We start from the raw sequence: 20,976 nt of genomic DNA on the forward strand, positions 1-20,976 counted from the left end.
GCAAACAGGAAAGAGAAAGTGAGAAAATGGTACAATAAGAAGGAGATTACTTTATTCTCTCAGATGCCAGGTTAATTTTTACCCACTGTTTCTGAAAAGAAAAAAAAATTTTTTAATTTTGCATCTTCTGGCTGGGCAACAACCATATCCACTAGGAGCTAAAACACATATATTTTATATACTTATTTATTTACATTCTAGTCAGAAGGCTTTAATTAGACAACCAAAAAAGTAAATAATAAAAATAGTTATTTTGCAAGAAACTGTCTAAAATAAATGAATAATGCAGCCAAGAATAGGCTCTTTTTTCGCAATCCCTTATCTTTCACAGGTACATATCCCAAAGGATGAATGTTTATATCTGCAGGCCCAATCAATTAAACTCGAAAGATACTTACTGAGCCCATTAACACAAGGCATGCTACCAAGAAATCCTACAACAGGATCAGAGAATCTTAAGACAGAAACAAACAAACCCAAGAGAACAGCAAGTCCAACCTCATTTTACAGATAAGAAAATAAAGCTCAGAGAGTAGTATCTCACCCAAAGTTGGCTAGTTATTGGTCAAGACAGAGCAGGCCACCAGAGCTCTCTCCCGGTGACAATTCCTCTACCCCTAAGGAAGCTAAAGAAGTTCTGCTCCAAGGGTTTTACGGATGATGAATGAGCTGGCATTACCTTGCATTGGATGAAATCAGGTAATGAATGAGTGTGAGGTTAATAGACCACTACAAAAGCATGCTGCAAATCTAAAATTACTATTAATACTACCACTCATATATAAATAATTTCATTTACACTGCTGTTACCACCTGTACTTCATCGTGAATTATTCCCAGACAGACCTGACACTTTAAATAAGAGTAAAAATAACATTTGTTTGACTTTGGCAAAAATCTGCAGACTTTACTACAGACCGTTGGGAACTGGCACAGCATAATCACTTCCTTTCTGTCCTCCAGGTTCTATGCAGTTGCTATATAATCTCAAGAAACCAAGTGCAGATCAAAGTCTAACGTCCTCTTAGTTACTGACAAAGCTGCAAAGCCTTCTCCTTCTCATTCTGAATTGGCCTTACACCCTCAGCCTAGGGAGAAAGGCTGGTTCTAGCCACAACAGGAAGGCAGGACACAGCTGAGGACGAGCTTCTCTTGAGGGTAAGCACTGAGAGCGTTCAAGCTCAAAGCTGGGCAGTGTTCTGATGCAGTGACCTCACACCTGGTAGACGGGCACCAGCCAGATATATCACTCCAGTGGAAAGGAAGAAATAAGAGGGTGGGGACAGGGTCCAGAAGAATGTATTCCAATACTACTTCCACCTGGGGTATAGATAACAACCCTCTAAATGTACGCCAGAGCAAGAATGACGGGACACAAAAAGGGTGCCCTTTACACAAGCAATGAGAAAACTAACAGGCTTGATGGGAACCAGTGCTACCTGTGAGACAGGTACATAGCCACTGCATGGCAGACAGAGAAAACGCCAGGTTAGAACCCAATTCTGGCTGCACTGCCTTGTAACTTGGGGCAAATCCTACAACCTACTGGAGCCTCCTTGCTATTAAATGCAATCAGGGGGCCGACCCCGTGGCGCACTCGGGTGAGTGCGGGGCTGGGAGCTCAGCCACACTCCCGCCACAGGTTCGGATCCTATATAGGACTGGCCGGTGCGTTCACTGGCTGAGCGCGGTGCGGACAACACCACACCAAGGGTTGTGATCCCCTTACTGGTCATGAAAAAAGACAAAAAAAAAAAAAAAATGCAATCAGGTGTGTATACTGTGTGTTAATTATAAAGCACAATGTAAGTGCTGGCTAATATAATCATCTCTCCTTTGCTACAAGTTTCTCCTACACGAACTCAATACAGATGTGCTTTTATAAAGGCAAAGTCCCTAAGTTCTAAGCTGTCACCGGTTTGTCTCTCTGAACATACCCAGTGCCACTTTAATACTTTACTTCATGGTCAGTCACATCTGTGGAAGGCTCTCAAAGTATCATCACCCATTGCCAAAGGGTGCTTAGGTATCCCACACAATATAGATAATGACGCACATGGGAGCAGCTGCTGGGGGACCTTTACTGGCATTCTATTAGGCAGGAAGTGTCAGGGTGCTGCACACACGCAGATCTGTGTTTAGCAGGAAGTGAGTCTTCCTGAGGGGAGGGGTGTTTCCAAGTGTTCCTCCCATCATCACAGAGAATTACTAGCTACAAAGAGAGAAGACACCGCACAACAACTCTCTAACCAGGAACTCCCACATGCTCCAGGTTCCACACAGTACCACCAGCTGATGTGATTTTGCTCAGTTTTACTTTCACTAGTGTACTTCATAATCAAAACTATGATTTTCAAAAAGCTATAACTTATACAATATGGAAAACTATACTATAATATTGGACCTATACATGTTTCTCTTCCTCCACCCCCACCCCCCCAGGCAATTCAGCGTTAGAAAGGCAAGATGGTGGTAGTGGCTGAGGTGGCAGCAGCAAGCAGCAGGAAAGCAGATGGGAGCTTTTGGCGGGTGGGAGGGAGATACACAGGAGAAAGGACACAGGTACTAAGCTCGTGTCCAATACACAACCCTGCGTACATCCCTGAATAATGAAGAGATGACACTAAATGCAGTTTTCCATCAGCCTCCAATCCCACACAGCAAGCTTAAGTAGCTTGGGAGAGGAGCATGAACCACTCTGCCACAGTTCTCAACCAACCCTGCTAGAATATGGGGGGAAGGGAGGGGAAGAGAGGTGTGCTGCTTTTGATTAAGTCTGTACCCCAGCTCTGCCTCCTTCACCATGGGCACGAGCACAAAGCGAAGCATGACTGCAAATCCCACACCTCTCCATCCAGCCCTTCCACCCAACAGGTAGCTAGCTAGCTACTCCCTGTCCCGGGAATGCCTTAACATGAATTGAAGAGTGCAGGCCCTGGAGTTGCAGAGATGCAGATCTGCATCTGACTGCAACTGCACCTCTTACTTATCTGCCTGACCTTGAGCAAACTGCTTAACCGCTCTAAGCTCAGGTTTCTTCACTTGCAAAATGAACTTAGAACAGCACTCCCCCTCACCAGGTAGTTGTGAGAATTAAATGACATAATATATGTAAATCCCTTAGCACCCTTAACCAGAAATGAGCAAAACTATTTCACTACATATTTCACTTGGTGACTCAATAAGCTTAAAAAAAAAAAAAAAAAAAAAAAAAAAAAACCAAATAAAAACCCCACATAACAAGACAACTAAGTGCTCAAAAAAAATCTTAAGAATGCCAAATGCCTTCACTTTGATTTTCATACAGATCACCTACTGGAGTTGCAAAGAATGTAAGAATGACACCACATGTCCCTCCAGGCTTCCACTTGTGTATGAGATAGTCAGAGTTTGGAACTAGATCCATTTTTCTAACAGCAAAAGCTGTTTTGCTGTTGTGGGTTTTTTGAGACAACTAAGTGCTCAAAAAAAATCTTAAGAATGCCAAATGCCTTCACTTTGATTTTCATACAGATCACCTACTGGAGTTGCAAAGAATGTAAGAATGACACCACATGTCCCTCCAGGCTTCCACTTGTGTATGAGATAGTCAGAGTTTGGAACTAGATCCATTTTTCTAGCAGCAAAAGCTGTTTTGCTGTTGTGGGTTTTTTGGTTTTTTGCTTGTTTTTCTTTTTTTGTTTCTTTTTTGGGGTTTGTTTGTTTTTTTACAGAAATGTTGCATAGAAGCCAACCATATCAAAAAGACTCAAATCAGAGACTCTGCTTAATTAATAAGGGTGGAGGAGGGGTTCCCAAATGCCTGTACTCCCAAAACCAGCACCTGTGATACTGCCCAAAAATCCTATGGGCCTAGAGCACAGAACACCCCCTGCACTAAAATACCTCTGCACTAAAGCCCTTCCAGCTTCATGATTCAGGTTCTATCAAGTCTACAAAGTCTTCTTCAGGTAATAAATGGTTGCTAAAAGACTGGTTTGTAAATTCTCTCTCAGTTATCTCAATTGTAAGCCCCATCACCACCACCACACAGGGTTTTTGCCATCTGATCATGAGAGGTGATCAAACCATCATCATCTGGCCCTAACTAACTGTTGAGATTTACTGTCCCCACACTCCCTCTATCCAGTCCTCCATCCATCCTCTGGCTCCACCAGACCCAAATTCTCATTTTTACCCCCACTTAACAGTTCAATGTCTTCACACATGCCATTTTCTCTGTCTAGAGTGCTCTTGATTCCTCGAAAATGTCATCACCTCCACGAAGCCTACTATAGTTCCCCCCAAGCAGTTCCAGTCATTCCTTCCAAGCTCCTTAACATTACACTGAACACAATGAACTGAAATTACCTTTCACTTTCATACAACCCTGGCAAGTACATAAACTGGTGCCAGCTTAATGGAAGACAATTTAGCAATATCTACCAAATTTTTAAACACACAGACCACTTCACTCAGCAATTATACTTTCGGTGATTTTTTCCTCCAAGGTTTAGGTGTAAAAGGATATTCACATCAACACTGTTTATAAAAGATTGGGAACAACCTAAAGATCTCCACCAAAGCAGGGTTGATTAAAAAATGTACATCCATACAATGGAATACTATGCAACTATGAAAAACAGTGAAGTTATATGTACATGTATATATGGAACTATGCCCAATATACATTAATTTTTTTTAAAGGCACAAAAACAGCATGACAGTATGCTACCCATAGTGAAGGGAGAGTGAGGAATAGGAAAATATATATGTTATAATGCCAAGGTCAAGGGTTCAGATCCCCATACAGGGCAGCTGCCCAAAAAAAAAAAAAAAAAAAAAAAAAAGGAAAACAAAAATATGTATGCACACACTCATATACATGTACACACACACACACACACACAATGTATGTGGTTGCCTCTAGAGAAGGGAATGAGATTCTGGACACAGGGTAAAGGAAGGTGGCTAACTTTTCTCTGTACACTCTCTCCTATCATTTAAATTTTGTACAATGCGCACTTGTTGAAAAAAAATAACAGAGAAAGCAAGAGAACAACTAGAGAAAAAAAATTACCTGCTAATATGCAGGTATCCCCAGTAGCCTGGGAGTAGACAGGCAGAAACTACTTCCTAATTCATCTCTGTGTTGTCAGGGTCTAGCACACAGTTGGCACTTAATAAGTGTTTGTTGCAAGAAAACTCTCTTATATTATAATTGAGGCTGTAAACAAGTTATTCAAAGGTGATAACGTAACAAGCTAACATCTTCTTAGCAATTAATACATACCAGGCACTGTCCTATGGACCAGACATCATTAATCCTTTAGTCCTCATGACAAACTCATTGTATGGATGAGAAAACAGGCCCAGAGAGATGAATCACTTGCCCCCATCACATATTTGGTTAAGTGGCAGATCCAGGATTCAAACCCAGGTCCCAAACCTGTCTTCATTTTTTTGGAGGCTGGCCGGTACAGGGATTGAACCCTGGAACTTGGTGTTATCAGCACCATACTCTAACCAACTGAGCCAACCAGCCAGCATGCTCTTAAATATAAGGTTATACTGTTCTTCAGATACCTAGGAATGTGCTGAAATCACTCAACACTCACATGTGCTCCTTACTGAATGCTTGCTGCAAACATCTCCTGTCCTTTACTGCTTAGTCATAAAAACCATCAATATAAAATGTGCTAGGGCTAGCTAAGCATGCGGCTGATAAAACCAAGGTCAAGGGTTCAGATCCCCTTACCAGCCAGCTGCCAAAACCAAAAAAAAAAAAAAAAAGTGCTAGGCAACCACCTACTTGGGGACTGAGGTATGGATGACCCAAAATTGATCCTTGGCTTTGCTGATCACATCCTCCTTCCTCACCCCATCCCCCCACCCCAGGAGATCAGGCTCTGGGGAAATAGTTAACAGACTAAGCAAAACAAGACACCAACTCATCCCTTTTCCTCCTAAATTTACCACAGAAGTGGTATTTTGTTCAACAAATAAAATTCTCCATCTATACCAAGCATCCATCTCAGTGGCTAATCAAGCTCTGATGGCCTCATTCCCATTTTAGAAAAAAATCTACCAGAAAAATGAAAACTACTCACCTAAAAACACATTTCCCTACCATCCACAGGGATCCCAGTGAAAACATCAAACACTGAGAAACAGACACCCAAGGACCCTCTCGCAAAAATTCATTAATTTCCTAAAGTCTTAGGTATTAGAGACTCTCACTAACAAATTTATTCATTCATTTTCAGGCTGGCTTTTTTTTTTTTTTTTTTTTTGCCTTTTTGTCTTTTTTTACTGACCGGTAACGGGATCGCAACCCTCGGTGTTGCGCCTGCACCACGCTCAGCCAGTGAGTGGGAACCGGTCTCCACATGGGATCCAAACCCTCGGTGGGAGCGCCGCCGCGCAAGCGGCGCACTCTCCAGTGCGCCACTGGGCCGGCCCCAGGCTGGCTATTTTTTGATGACACAGAGTGAAACATCTTACCTGCAAGTTCGCCAAACTGCACTTCAAATCAAGGTTAATGTCTAAAAGTTTGTGTATTCCCAGCCATGGAATGTGCTATTTCACTGGTTTTCACTCTCCAAACACCAAATTTTTCCTATCTTTGTCCCTATTTTAGGTTTCAAGGTCTATAGCCCTCTGTCCATTGACAATAACTATAAACTATTTCTTCCTAATGGCTGGGACATGGGTCATCCTGACCAATTAAATATGCTAAATTTAATTCAAGACTGCTGCCACATAGTCAATTTTCAAACTATTATGCATAGATTAAATTCAAACCTTAATTTTATTCATACTTTTTTATACTTGAAAAGATATTAAGGTTAGCTCAGTTGGTTAGAGCACAGTGTTGTTACTTTTTTGTTTTGGGGCAGCTGGCCGGTAAAGAGATCAAATCCTGAACCATGGTGTTACCAGCACCACACTCTAGCACCGACTGAACTAATCCACCAGTTCTAGAGCACAGTGCTGTAACACCAAGGTCAAGAATTCAGATTACTATATCAACCAACAGCCATAAATAAATAAATAAATAAATGATATTAAGGGGGCCACATGATTTCATTTATATGAGATATCCAGAATAAGCATATCCAGGGCTGGCCAGTTAACTTAGTTGGTTAGAATACAGTGTTACAACACCAAGGTCAAGCGTTCCTACCTCCTTTCCAGCCAGCAGCCAAAAATAGAAGAAACAAAACAAAATAAGCATACCCATAGAGACAAAGCAGATTTGTGGAAGAAATGGGGAGTGACTGATTAATGGATATGGGGTTTCCTTTGGAGCAATGAAAAAGCTCTAAAACTAGACAGTGGTGATGGTTGCACAACATGGTGAATGTACTTAATATCACTGAATTGTACACTTTAAAATGGCAAGTTATAGGCTGGCCAGTTAGCTCTGTTGGTTAGAGCATGGTACTGATAACACCAAGGTCAAGGGTTCAGATCCCCAAACCAGCCAGCCACCAAAAAAAAGGGGGTGGGAGTTTTATGTTAAGTGTACTTTAATACAGTAAAAAAAAAAAGTAACCAACTTAAGACTGGGAAAAATAAAAATATGTTAAGGCACCATTTCTAACAGATTAACTATAAGGGATACTTCAGCAAATATAGTAAGTAAAGTAGCATAATGAATCTGTCTCCTATAAACAGACAAAAATAAAATCAACTTGGTGATAACTTTTCGTACACACACATAAAGATATTGAGGAACAATAACGAGAAGCCATTTTTAACCTATGTAATTAGCAATAATTTTCTTAAGATTACCCAGTGCCGCTGAGTATATTTATCTACAGTTGGTAGAAAGTATAAACTGGTATAACCTTTCTAAAAAACATTTGATGAAGTGCCTTAAAAATGTTCATACTAAATCTAAAACTATTCTAAAATAAAAGGCTTAGGAAAAAAATCTTCATACCCTTGGGCCTTTCTGGGAATCTATTCTGAGGCAATTTTCTAAACTACAGAAAAAGCTTTTTGCAGAGACATTAATCACATATTATTTACCATGGCAAAAAAAATGGAACAATCTAACTGCCCAAGAATCCATGAAATGCAATATTATACAGCCACTGTAAATATTTATGAAGTATTTAATGATTTGGAAAACCACTTATGCTATAACGTTCAGTGAAAAAGGAAGAAGAAAGAAGTACATTTAGAGTGTGATCTCAACCGTATTTTAAAAGTCTATAGAAAAAAAGACTAGAAGGAAGTAAACCAAAATGTTATTAGAGGTTGAATCAGATGGTGGTAATTTCTTGGTTTTTTTTAACAGTTACTGAATATTCTACAGAGTTCAAAGTACTTTTTACAATCAGAATAATAATAACTAAGTCAAATCAAGAGGCAGCAGAGAAGATTTTGAGATTCTATAGCAGTATCTGTATGTACTTTAAAAGCCAAACAGTACTAGAATAAAGAAGGCACAGAAACTGAGCTAAATGACTGGTCACAATGCTGAAAGGCTAGGCTATCGCAGTTTCTATTTTCTTTTAATAAGCCCCTACGGGAGAAGTGTATACAGAAACTCCCTGTACTATTTTTGCAACTCTTCTGTAAGTCTATTATTATCTCAAAATAAGATGTTTAAAATAAATAAATCCTTGATAGATCACTTAGTTTGTCTTTCTCTAAAAACAGAATCCAGATGAATAATTTTCTAGGCAATAATAAAGCATATGGCTCCTTTCCTCGTGAATTAAATCAGTGCCTTTCCTGGAGCCCCCTTCACAGAAATCACCTGTGCTGCCTAAGTGAAGCCTTGTTCTTCAGCATTTCAAAGCTTCCATCTCCACAAACTGACCTGAACACACTAAGCTGTTTCACCCTTTCACGTGTATCTGTGGCTCCATCTGCCCAAAATGCCCTTCTGCTTCCTCCTATTTCCTCAACTCCCCCAAACTAGGGACTTCTTTCTTCTGTTTTGAAACCCAACTTAGTCATCACCTCCCTTGGAAAGTCTTTCCCAATATAACCCTCCCATCTCCAATTTAGCCAGGCATGTTTGTTTGTTTTTTTAAGTAGAGGTGTACCTCTCACAAGGTTCTATTTCTGCACTTATCCCTTATCATTATAATCATTTACTGACATGCACATCTCCTCATCCAGGGTTAGAAACTTCCAGAAATTATACACTTCCACAACTTCTATTCCCACTTTCCTATCCTTACGTTCAGGAGCTGTAGACTAGATGAATTTCCAATTATTTTGCAATCCTGTTGCAAGCAATCTCCCAAATTGACCAACAATGCTTCCTCCTATTCTTGACTTACCATTTTAGTAAGGAATTACAAATTACACACATTCCCTTGCATAGATTCATACAAGTGTCTTTTCAACTTTCTCTAAATAATCAGCAATTTTTGTAATGACCCAGCACTCACCAAGTTTTAGGAACTGCTTTCAGCTAGGCCCACTCACTAGCCAGCTAAGTGACTTGCTCCAGACAACTGAAAGCAACACAAGTCTTGTCTTTTCCAAAATAATAAATTATTTAACAAAGCCTTTAAAGGTTAATGACAAATAGTCAAAAACACAAATGTGAAATATCAAGGGCCTACTGAGTATCCCAATAAAAACTGCCTACTCAAAATTCTCATTTTCAATCTGTTTGCTATTGAGGTGTAAAGGGGAGGGTTCTATACTATTTCTCAAAATGTTTCCCATACTTCTTTAAAGCCTTTTCAAAAGCCTTCAAGTTTTTTCTCTTCAAAAGAAGTCTCATTTACAGATGTACCAGGATGTGATTTTTCAGCACTTGTCAGTAAAGGATTCTGTTCACACAGTTATGAACTGGGGCTGGCCCATTAGCTCACTCAGTTGGTTATGCATGGTACTCATAACACCAAGATCAAGGGTTCAGATCCTCATACTGGCCAGCTGCCAAAAAACAAAAACAAAAAAAGAATTATGAACAGCCATTCCACAATAAAATGAGATGAGGCCACACTGTGCTCCTCAAACATAACATATGTGCCTGAGCTTTTAATTGTCTTGTGAAAATTGGGGCAAATAGTTATAATTGACTGATAGACTTTATAATGATTTTTAAACAATAAATGTTTATGGTTTTCAGGATTTCCAGGAATTTTCAGTTTTACATACAGCTACTATGACCTACAGCCCCAGGACAGGGGCCTTCCTTTAATCAGGGATTTCTCTGCAATTAGGGGAACTTCTGTGGAAAATTAGAAAAACCATAAGCATGACTGGTAGACTTTTATGAAGCTACTTCACAATAGCCTTTAACATTCTATATTCACACTCTGGCTCATAAACCCAACTAACAGAACCAGCAACAAACGATTACCAGGAAATCACTTCACCTTCAGCTTCAAGAAAGCTCCACAACTTTCCGGCAACAGAATTCCTTTCCTACAATTAAGCCTGTATTTCTAAAAGTTTCTTATATTGTTATGACTAATAAACATGAAGCCACACAGGGGAGAATATACATCTTCATTACATGGATCATCAGACAAAAAGTAAATGTGTGATGGCTTAGAAAACTATCAGATTGGGCTGGACAATTAGCTCGGTTGATTAGAGCACAGCCTTTTAACACTTGGGTCAAGGGTTTGGATTCTTGTGTCAGCCAGCTGCCAAAAAAAAGAAAAACTATCAGATTATATAATCCCATCACCAAGACTATCATTTTATTCAAGGCCACAATATTTGTACACATGAAATGTTAGTGCTCTTATTCTGACTAAAATCAGCAGCATGAGATTCATACTGCTCAACTTAATGTGCAGGCTGCTCCAAACCTGATCAATTTCATCAACATTCTAAAATTATTCAGTCAAATTAGCTTTTTTTTTTTAAAGTGTTGGCTGACCCAGCAGAAAAATGTACAAAAATCAGGAGATAAGAATGATCAGCTGACACAGGAAAAAAAAAAAAATACATATGGCAATAAATCATCAAAAGATGTTCCACTTTACTCATGACTAAAGGACTGCATATGTCATTACTGAGGTGCCATTTCTACCTTTCACATTAAAAAGTTTTTAACAGTGTTATCCACAAGGTGGGGAAACAGGAATTATCCCACTAGTGAAGATTTAATTTAAACCAATACAACCTTTCTGGCGGACTAGCACTATCTATCAAAATTTTTAAATTCACTTACCACTTGCCCCACAATTCCACTTCTCGAAATTTATCCACAAACTCACAAAGAATGCAAATATATATCCCAATTTGTCTGTTGTAGTACTGATGATAGTAACAAAAAGCATTGGAAATCTAAACCAACATTAGGGAACTAGGTAAATACATTAAGGCAGGCACACCATATTCCAGGGCAAATTGATAAAAACGGATCCACACTAATAGATATTCTGACTGAGCACTGAACTTCAAAAACATAGACTTCTCCCAGCAACCAGGCAGAAAAGGCAAGTTAGTTAGCTCTAAAGTAGGGGGGAGAGTGGCTAATCACACTTTTCCACACAAAATCATTCACTGGGGCCGGCCCGTGGCTCACTCGGGAGAGTGTGGTGCTGATAACACCAAGGCCCCGGGTTCGGATCCCATATAGGGATGGCCGGTTGGCTCACTGGCTGAGCGTGGTGCTGACAACACCAAGTCAAGGGGTAAGATCCCCTTACCGGTCATCTTTTAAAAAAAAAAAAAGTCATTCACTGGCAAAAAGCAATGAAGAAATGTCTACAGAATTCTTAGGAAAAAAATGTATGACCCATGAGTATTATGCCCAGCCAGGTTACCATTTATGGATAAAGACAACACAGAGACTTCTTTTCTAAACATGAAATAATTCAGGAATTTAGCAATCATGAACTCTTCTGAAAAAAAATTATCAGCTAATCAATGTTAAATGGACTAGAAGGATCAAGAGAACACTCAATCCCAGATGATAGAACAATGTCTACAAAATCAGAGGAAAAGAGAGTACAACCCAAGAATATTATACCTAGCCAAGATGTCCTTCAAAACGTTAAAGGTAGACAGACATTTTTAATTCACCAAATAAGGCACTCTATAAAAATGGACAATAAAATGCAGCCAGGGCCGGCCCATAGCTCACTTGGGAGAGTGTGCTGCTGATAACACCAAGACCACAGGTTCAGATCCCCTTACCAGTCATCTTTTAAAAAAATGCAGCCAACACGGAGATAAATCAAAGAATACAATATGGAAAAACCATAGTCAAAAAGAATGAGTAAGCCTGGCTGGTTAGCTCAGTTGGTTAGTGCAGCCTTATAACACCAAAGTCATTACTTCAGATCCCCATACCAGCCAGATACACTCTCCCAAAAAAGAACCAGTGGGGGGAGGAAAAGGGATGGACTAACTGGTACAAACTATGCTATCTACCCTAAGTGAGTCATTATGCAGTATATGCATGTACTGAAACAACACACTGTAACCCATAAAAATAAATAAAATTGGAAGAAAAAAAACGAACCAGTGGGGAACACTGAATCCTTTCAAATACAAAATACTAAATACTGAGGAAACTATGGTTATAAAACATACTACAGATGCTCTAAGCCACTGATAAAGTACATTAAAAGTGAGGAAAGGGAAGTGGAAAGAGTGCAAACTTTTTTATTTTTCCTATTATGACGTTCACTGATACTGCCTAGAACTTAAATATGCAATAAATATTAATAAAAAATGATGCCATCTTTTTAAATGTTTTTGATAATCTTTTTCCTTAACCCACAGGGATTTATCAGGAGCTAATAATTACTGAGACAAAGACTTATTTGAATTTGACAATTCCTTTCAGTTTCACTTATTTCTTTTTCGGCTATTAAGTTCAAGTGAGATAGATAGACCTCAAGGGAATTATGCTTAGTGAAAAAAGTCAATCTCAAAAAGTTACATACTCAGATTACATTGACATAACATTCTCGAAGTGACAAAACTACAGAGACAGAGTGCAAATTAGTAGTTGCTAGGAGAGAGAGAGGGGCCATAAGTACCAAGAGGCAGTAGCATGAAAGGGTTCTTTTATGATGATGGACAGTTCTGTACCTTGATTGTGGCGGTACTTACATGAATCAACACATGCATAGAACCACACACACACAAATGAATGCAGGTTTTTAAATGTTGAAAACTCAGTAAATTCTCTAATCTAGTCAATAATTGACATGCACCAATGTCGATTTCCTGGTTTAGATATTGCACACGGCTATATAAGATGTTACCACTGAAGGAATCTGGGTGAAGGGTACAGAGGACGCTCTGTACCAGTTTTGCAACTTCCTGTGAGTATATTATTTCTAAAGTCTTCAAAAATGTGATAAACTGATTTTTCTTTCATTTTAAAACTAGCATGATCAAAAACAATCAGTACAGTCACTTTTAAAATAAAAGTACTTGGGGCCGGCCTGGTGGCGCACTGGAGAGTGTGCCACTTGGGAGCGCGGTGGTACTCCCGCCGAGGGTTCGGATCCCATGTGGAGACCGGTTCCCGCTCACTGGCTGAGCGCGGTGCGGGCGCAACACCAAGGGTTGCGATCCCGTTGCTGGTCCCCGGTACAGGCGTGACACTAAAGGTTGCAATCCCGTTACAGGTCAGTAAAAAAGACAAAAAGGAAAAAAAAATTAAAAAATTAAAAAATTAAAAAAATAAAACAAAAGTACTTATTTTAAGTATCCATTCCCCTTATACACACACACACACACACACTCTCTCTCTCTCTCTCTTAAAAATTAAAAAATTAAAAAAATAAAACAAAAGTACTTATTTTAAGTATCCATTCCCCTTATACACACACACACACACACACACTCTCTCTCTCTCTCTCACACACACACACACACACACACACACAAGTATATATGTGTGTGTATTTGTGTATTGGAATGTTTATATAATGATAATCAGTTTAGGGAAGTAGGGTAGTAGCGTGGCAGAGTATATATGTGTGTGTATTGGAATGTTTATATAATGATAATCAGTTTAGGGAAGTAGGGTAGTAGCGTGGCAGGACCTGGAGTGATTTTTTTTTTTTTTTTTTGGCCGTGTTCTTTGTACCTTTTGATACTTTCTCTTTTTAATGAGCACACTTCACTTTTATAAAAATTATCCAGTTGTTGCTTTAAAAAAAAAATAAAGGACCTCCCACGTGTGATTATTAGCCAGTTTAGAAACAAATGATTTTTCTTCCGGCTTCGTATAGTTCACAAAGTACCTTTACCTTTTCAGGGAGCCCTACACCAGAGATCTTTTTCATTATAATTTTCATATAAAATGGCAGCAGGCTGCTGTAATGTAAATGAACCTACTGTATATGCTAAGCCTAAAGGGCTTACCTGAATTGAAATTCAAAAAAAATCAAGCAACTTTGCTTTCTGTTATGTCCTATAATATGGACCAGCTACCACTGTGCCCTCAAAAGCCACACTTTTTCTATTCAATCACATTATAGGATATGCAGAGAGAACTATTTTTCTGCCTTATTGTCATCAAACTTTTACCATCTCATCCTTGCTACTATGAGGCAAATGTTTGCAAGTTTTACAGTTAGCTGGCTAGACGCACTGTTTTTCCTGGGATAATACACCCAGTTAGGCTACATTTTATGTAATTATGCCTGGTATATGTAAATGGGCTTATGAAGAACTTAGTGATCAACAAAAAACATGGGCTTTGGAGTTGGAACCTTGGGTCTGAATCAACTTGCTATGTAATTTTGGACAAGCTACTTAACATTACTGTCCCTGAGCCTCAGTGTCCTTATCAACTATAAAATGGGAAGATAATACCTACCTTGCAGGGTAGCTGTGAGAGATTAAATGAGGTACACATTAGGGTCCCTGAACAGTGGCTAGCACAGAGTGTAACTATGAAACATACACAGGCCTTTCTTCTTCTCCCTCTAAATCTATTTCCTTTCTTTCCCATTAGCCTTTTTCACCTCTTACTTCTCGGCTTTGTGGCTCTTCTCAGTTGGTTTCCACAACTACTTTATCTCACCCAGCCCAGCAGTTATTCCCTAGCGGTTCTCCCAGTAGCAATCAATTATTATTCCGCAGCAGTTCTCCCAGTAGCAATCAGTTTTGGGGGGCTTCCCAGTAAGCATACCACCTACATGGCATTTGTTCTAACAACTCCCTTGCTTACCTGCTGCCCACCTCCACCAGCCCAGGAAAAAAATACAGTTATCTGAGCTTGCTGGTTGCATGGATTTTGGAAAAACAGGGTGTTTATTATATTCATAATCTATTTCAATCTTAACACTCTCCAATTACTGCTACTATCATTTACTAACCTCAAGGACCCACCTTGACCTTCTTGGGTTTGCTTTCACACATGATTCTTTCATTACCCAAATATCTGCTGAATGCTTACTAGGTGCTGGAGATGCAAAGAGGGGTAAGACTCACTCTGATATGCACTCTTAAAGAGAAAAAAACTAATCCTCCCCCCAACCACCAGCTTGGAGCAGGAAAGATGAAAGAGGGAGCAGGAAAGGAGACAAGAGTTTTACAATTTGCTGTTCAAACTTCAGAACTGTTTGACACATTACAAGAATGTAGTCTTGTAATTCTTACATAATAAAAACAAATCCAACAACAACAACAAAAAAAAACACCCAACTATAATCAAAGAAGATATATGTTAAACCAGTGGCTGGAAAGCCTCAAAGAGTGATGTTTATGGTGACCCTGAAACAGTAGGTAAGTCTCACCTCCAAAAATGAAGAAAAGGACATTCAGGCAGGGGGAACAGCATGAGCAAAGGCATGAAAGTGTACAGACTGTTCTGGGAATGACCAATGGTTTGCTGTGGCTAGAGAACAAGGTATAATTTGGGAAGTCTTTAGAAGATACTCCAAATATATCACTTTAAGTATTTAATAAATCATCTTCATCCCTACTGAGAGATCTAAAAGAAGTGAAACTGTCTGAAAATCCAGGGCCCGTGTGCTTTCTACTACTCTACCATGATGAAAGCTGGGTCTCTGACAACGGGAACCCTCTGCTCTCAATGATTTGTGGTCAAGTGACATGATCGCATCTGAGCTCTATGAGGTAGCTCTGGCAGGAGTACAGAAGAAGGACTAATGGAGGGAGAACCTGGAAGCTGGAGTACAGTCAAGACACCAATAGTCAGAGCAAGAGGCCATGACAGCCTGACCAAATAGAGGGAAAGAAGGAAAAGACCAGGGCCAGGACACAAATGTTAGCAGCAGCATCAAGAGGTCTGGAAGTGAGGGGCTGAAGGAGAAGAGGAAGTTAAAGATGACTCAGGTTTATTGTTTGAGTGTCTGGTGGAGAAGGTCATTAACCGAAGTAGGGCATGGGGAAGGAAGCACTAATCCGAGGGGAAGATGATAGATTTGGTTTAGACATGTTTAATTTCATGTCTACAGGAAGGCTGGAGAGGAAGATTTAGTTCTCACTGGTACATACCCGAAGACACAAGAAAGATCTAGGGAGACTAAACCACAAGAGTAATATCATGGAAGCCAAGGGAACCAAGAAAAATAGTGTTTCAAGATAAAAAAAAAAAAAAAAAAAAGGAGACCAGTGGCTGCCAAAGGCCACAAGGAGAAATCAGATGGTATAAGGACTGAAAATAGGCTACTTATATTGAATTCAACATACAGAGGTTATTGGTGATTTTGAAAAGTGGTAAAGACAAAAAGTCAGTCTACAATGAGTTGCAGGATGAATGACTGGGGGCAGGAGGAGTGAGAGATTGAAAAAGTAGAGACAGAGTAACAGCTACACTTTCAGTAATTCCTGCCCTCTTCACCCCAGCCTGTGCTATCACATCTTCCATGATTTGGACATATGTGTTGACAATCCAACTACCTAAAATCTTCAACATCCTTGTCCTGTCCGGTGCCAATTACTTTCCTCTCAACACAGGAGCAACTACCCACCTACCTACAGACATACCCAAATCCCATATTTTATCAGCACATGGCCTCTCTCCTGTCATTTCTTCCATTCCTACCAAATCCAAATCACCAATTAATTAAAACTTCCCACTATTCCCAGTCACCAGGTTAAAGGTTTCTGAAATCAACTTGAGTTTTCCATTTTCTTCATCCCTTAACTCTGGAATCAGTTAAAGTTTTAAGGGATGACTCTCTTGCTCAAGTCCTCCTCTCCACTCCGAACTCCACATCCAAGAACAGGCCTTGGTCATATCCATACAGGCATGATGTCATATTGGGTTTCCCACACCAATCTAACCTGCATACAACCAGATGGACTGAAAAACCATACAAAAAACAAAGCCAAATTCCCTAGGGTAGTATTGGAGATCTTCCATAATCTAGCCATAAACTACCTTCATAGCCTTCTCTCCAGCCACCTCTTCACAAAAACCTCCACCATGGCCAAACCAGTCTATTCTTTTTTAACGTTACACATTTAATTACACTCTTCTCTTCTAAAATATCCTCTCTGCAACTCCTATTCATCCTAGAGAAACAAGCTTACTCTCTCTCTCTCTCTCTAAATCCTCCTGCAAATACACAGGACTTCCACAGCATTCCTACTACAATTTAACTTTCTACTATGCTGGGAATTGTTCTAGACTCTTGGAATACATTACTGAACAAAACAGAGACTCCTAGCTTTGTGGAACTAGTATTTTAGCAGGAGACAACAAAAAATAGACTTCATAAATAACATTAAGTATATAAAATGTTAAAACATTATAAATGCTACAAAAAAACAGTAAAGCAGGACGTGAGAGAGTGGGGGTTCTGAAGTAAGATTACCATTTTAAATAGGGTGCAAAGGGTGGGCATCACTGGGAAGATGACTCTTGAGAAGGGTGAAGGTTTCGTCACACAGATTCCTAGGGGAAAGCACCATCCAAGCATACGCAACAGCCAGGCCAAAGCCCAGGGGCAGGAACACATCTGGAATGTCCGAAGAACAGTAAGGAGGCCAACGGTAGCTACAGCAGAGTAAGCAAAGGGTAGAACAGCAAGAGATGAGTTCACAGAGAAACAGTTTGACATGTCTGATAAACTAGCTGGCATGTTCAGTAGGCAGTTGGACACAGGAACACTGGAACTGAGGAGAGAGGTCTGGACCAGGAGTTCATGGCTTACAGGCAGCCTGAAGACGTCACTAAATCTAAGACCTAGGGTACTCCAGCTGTTTAAAGATCAGTGAGATGGGGAAGAAACAACCAGTGAGGCAGGAAGAAAACCAAGAGCATATCTTAGTGTCCTGGAGGCCAAGTGAAGAAAGACTTAATGGAAGAGGGAGTGTTCAACTCGTCCGATGCTAATGATAGATCAAATAAGATGAGGACTGAGAGCTAACCACTGGATTTAGCAACAGTCGTGGAAGGGACCTTGAACAGTGAGCTTAAGCGATGGAAAGTGAGGACTGAGAGACTAGGTATAGACCACTCTTTCCTGGAGTTTTATTGCACAGGGGAACAAAGAAATGGAGCAGTACCTGGCCAAGAAATTAGGAGTAAAGGTTTTTTTAAGATGAGAAAAAAATAGCATGTCTGTGTACCGCATGTATGGATGGATGCATAAAGAGCCCTAGAAAGTCCTAAGCACTCAACAAATGTTTATTCCTTCCTTCGATCTCACTTGACACCTATTTTCTATTATCTTTATTGATACACATCTGATCTTTGTAACTATCTGCAAACAACTTTTACTTGGAAGGCCCTTTTTTTCCTTGTCCAACCGTCCTGTCTATTATCCTTCAGACTCAAATATCCCCTCCTGGGAAGCTTTCCCTGACTCTTCTCAGCCAATCGTGTCTGTTATCCTTCAGACTCAAATATCCCCTCCTGGGAAGCTTTCCCTGACTCTTCTCAGCCAATCGCCCTCAGATTCACATCAATGCATTCTTTGCACCAATACGCCTTTGTACCAATACATTCTCCTACTGTCACCCTTATCACAGTCTCTTGTACTTAAGAGAATATGTGTCTTACCTTTCCCACTAAACTGACTCCTAGAAGGCACGGGCAATATTACCCTGAAAGTGTAACAGTTATAAGTACTGACTGTGGAGCTAGAATGCCTGGGTTTGAATTCTAGTTTCACCACTTGGGTGCAGTGGGACCCTGGGAAGTTGCCTAACTGCTCAGTGCCTTGTACGATGTCATCTCATAAAATGGGAAATAAAAATAGCCTTTACCTCCTGGTGCTGTTTGGAAGAACAAATGGGTTAATATATATAAAATGCCTGGTATACACTAAGCCATATACATATTAACTATAATATAGTTATACTGTAGCCAGAGCACCCACTAGGGTTTTAAGTTTCATAGTAAGAAGTCAATAAATTTCATGAAGAAATAAATTGAGACACTAAAAACCTCTGGCTTGGGCCAGCCCGTGGCTCACTCAGGAGAGTGTACTGCTGATAATACCAAGTCAAGGGTTAAGATCCCCTTACCAGTCATCTTAAAAAAAAAAAAAAAAAAAAAACCCTCTGGCTTTTACCTCTTATACCACATTTTACTTCTCTATACCCACATTAACATATACTTTTATTTGTTTACTTTATCAGGTAATTTCATCATTTGAACCATGTCACGTTCTAATTTTTTCAAAAGCTGTTAAAGTCATTTCTTGATATTTAACTGTCTCCCCAAATAATCTCTAACGATGTGACTGACATACAGAAACTCTGGGTACTGCTGAACCTTTCCCTGCCACCTTCCTACACCACTGTGGCGTCCTCACACCTGTCACAGCATGGCACACAATGCAACACTGTGGATGAACTACTTGAGGACATACCGTGTGAGTGGCCAAATTTAAGGTCTGATTTTGCCTCCATTACAGGGACCACTCACTGTAGGTGACATTAAAAAATAAGAAACCTTTGTAACCAATGCAATTTCTTTTTTTACTTTTTTGGGGGGAGGGTTTTTTTTTTTTTTAAAAAGATGATCGGTAAGGGGATCTCAACCCTTGGCTTAGTGTTGTCAGCACCACGCTCAGCCAGTGAGCAAACCGGCCATCCTTATATAGGATCCGAACCCGTGGCCTTGGTGTTATCAGCACCGCACTCTCCCGAGTGAGCCACGGGCCGGCCCATGACAATAGTCTTAAAAGTAAAAATATAAAAGTCAGTTAGAAATGGAGAGCAATAAAGTTCTTGGAATAAATAGAGCTATGAGCCCAGGGGAAAGACCCTGCCTCCTATAAGATGAAAACCAGGCAATGGCTTCCCTGCCTTTGGGGGACAAGGCCTGCCCCACCAAAGCCCCTGACCCTAGTATACTACAGATGAACCACTGGTGTCAGTGATGCTGAAAGGATGTGCTGAGACAATCCCCTTTTCCTCACATCCACTGTGGCCACCCACTGTGAGAGGAGGAACCTGTCTATCTTGTTCACTTGTACATTCCCCAGGGCCTGGCATACAGTGGCTACTTAAAATTCATTGAAAGATCTGTATACCCATATTCATAGCAGCATTACTCACAATAGCCAAAAGGTGGAAGCAACCCAGGTATCCGCTGATGGATGAATGGATAAACAAAATGTGGTCCATACACACAACGGAATTCAGCCTTAAAAAAGAAGGAAATTCTGACACATGCTACAGCATGGATGAACCTTAAAGACATTATGCTAAGTGAAATAAGCCAGTCGCAAAGGACAAATACTGTATGATTCCACTTATACAAGGTACCTAAAGTAGACAAATTCATAGAAACAGAAAGTAAAATGGTGACGGCCAAGCCCTGGAGGAGATAGGGCTGAAGAAAGAGGAGAATAGGAATTAGTGTTTAGCGGGTACAAAGTTTCAGTTTTGAGAAAAAAAACTTCTGGAGATGGACGGTAGTGATGGTTGCACAAAGACGTGAATGTACTTAATACCACTGAACTGCACACTTAAAAATGGTTAAAATGGGGCCGGCCCAGTGGCGCACTGCGCTAGTGCGCCGCTTGGGAAGCGCGGCGGCGCTCCCGCCGAGGGTTCGGATCCCACATACAGACCGGTTCCCGCTCACTGGCTGAGCGAGGCGCG

At 40.2% G+C, this 20,976-nt stretch overlaps 1 protein-coding gene and 1 non-coding gene across 3 annotated transcripts in view; both read right to left on the reverse strand.

Moving 5' to 3' along the window:
* Positions 1-20,976, reverse strand: part of XPO6 (exportin 6) — a 123,569-nt gene that overhangs the window by 98,904 nt on the left and 3,689 nt on the right. The window lies entirely within an intron of this gene.
* On the reverse strand, positions 5,451-5,524 carry TRNAI-GAU. The gene has a single exon. It is a non-coding gene; the product is annotated as a tRNA-Ile (tRNA).

Source organism: Galeopterus variegatus, unplaced genomic scaffold (genome assembly GCF_000696425.1).
Source record: "Galeopterus variegatus unplaced genomic scaffold, G_variegatus-3.0.2 Scaffold2130, whole genome shotgun sequence".
Taxonomy (NCBI): Eukaryota; Metazoa; Chordata; class Mammalia; order Dermoptera; family Cynocephalidae; genus Galeopterus; species Galeopterus variegatus.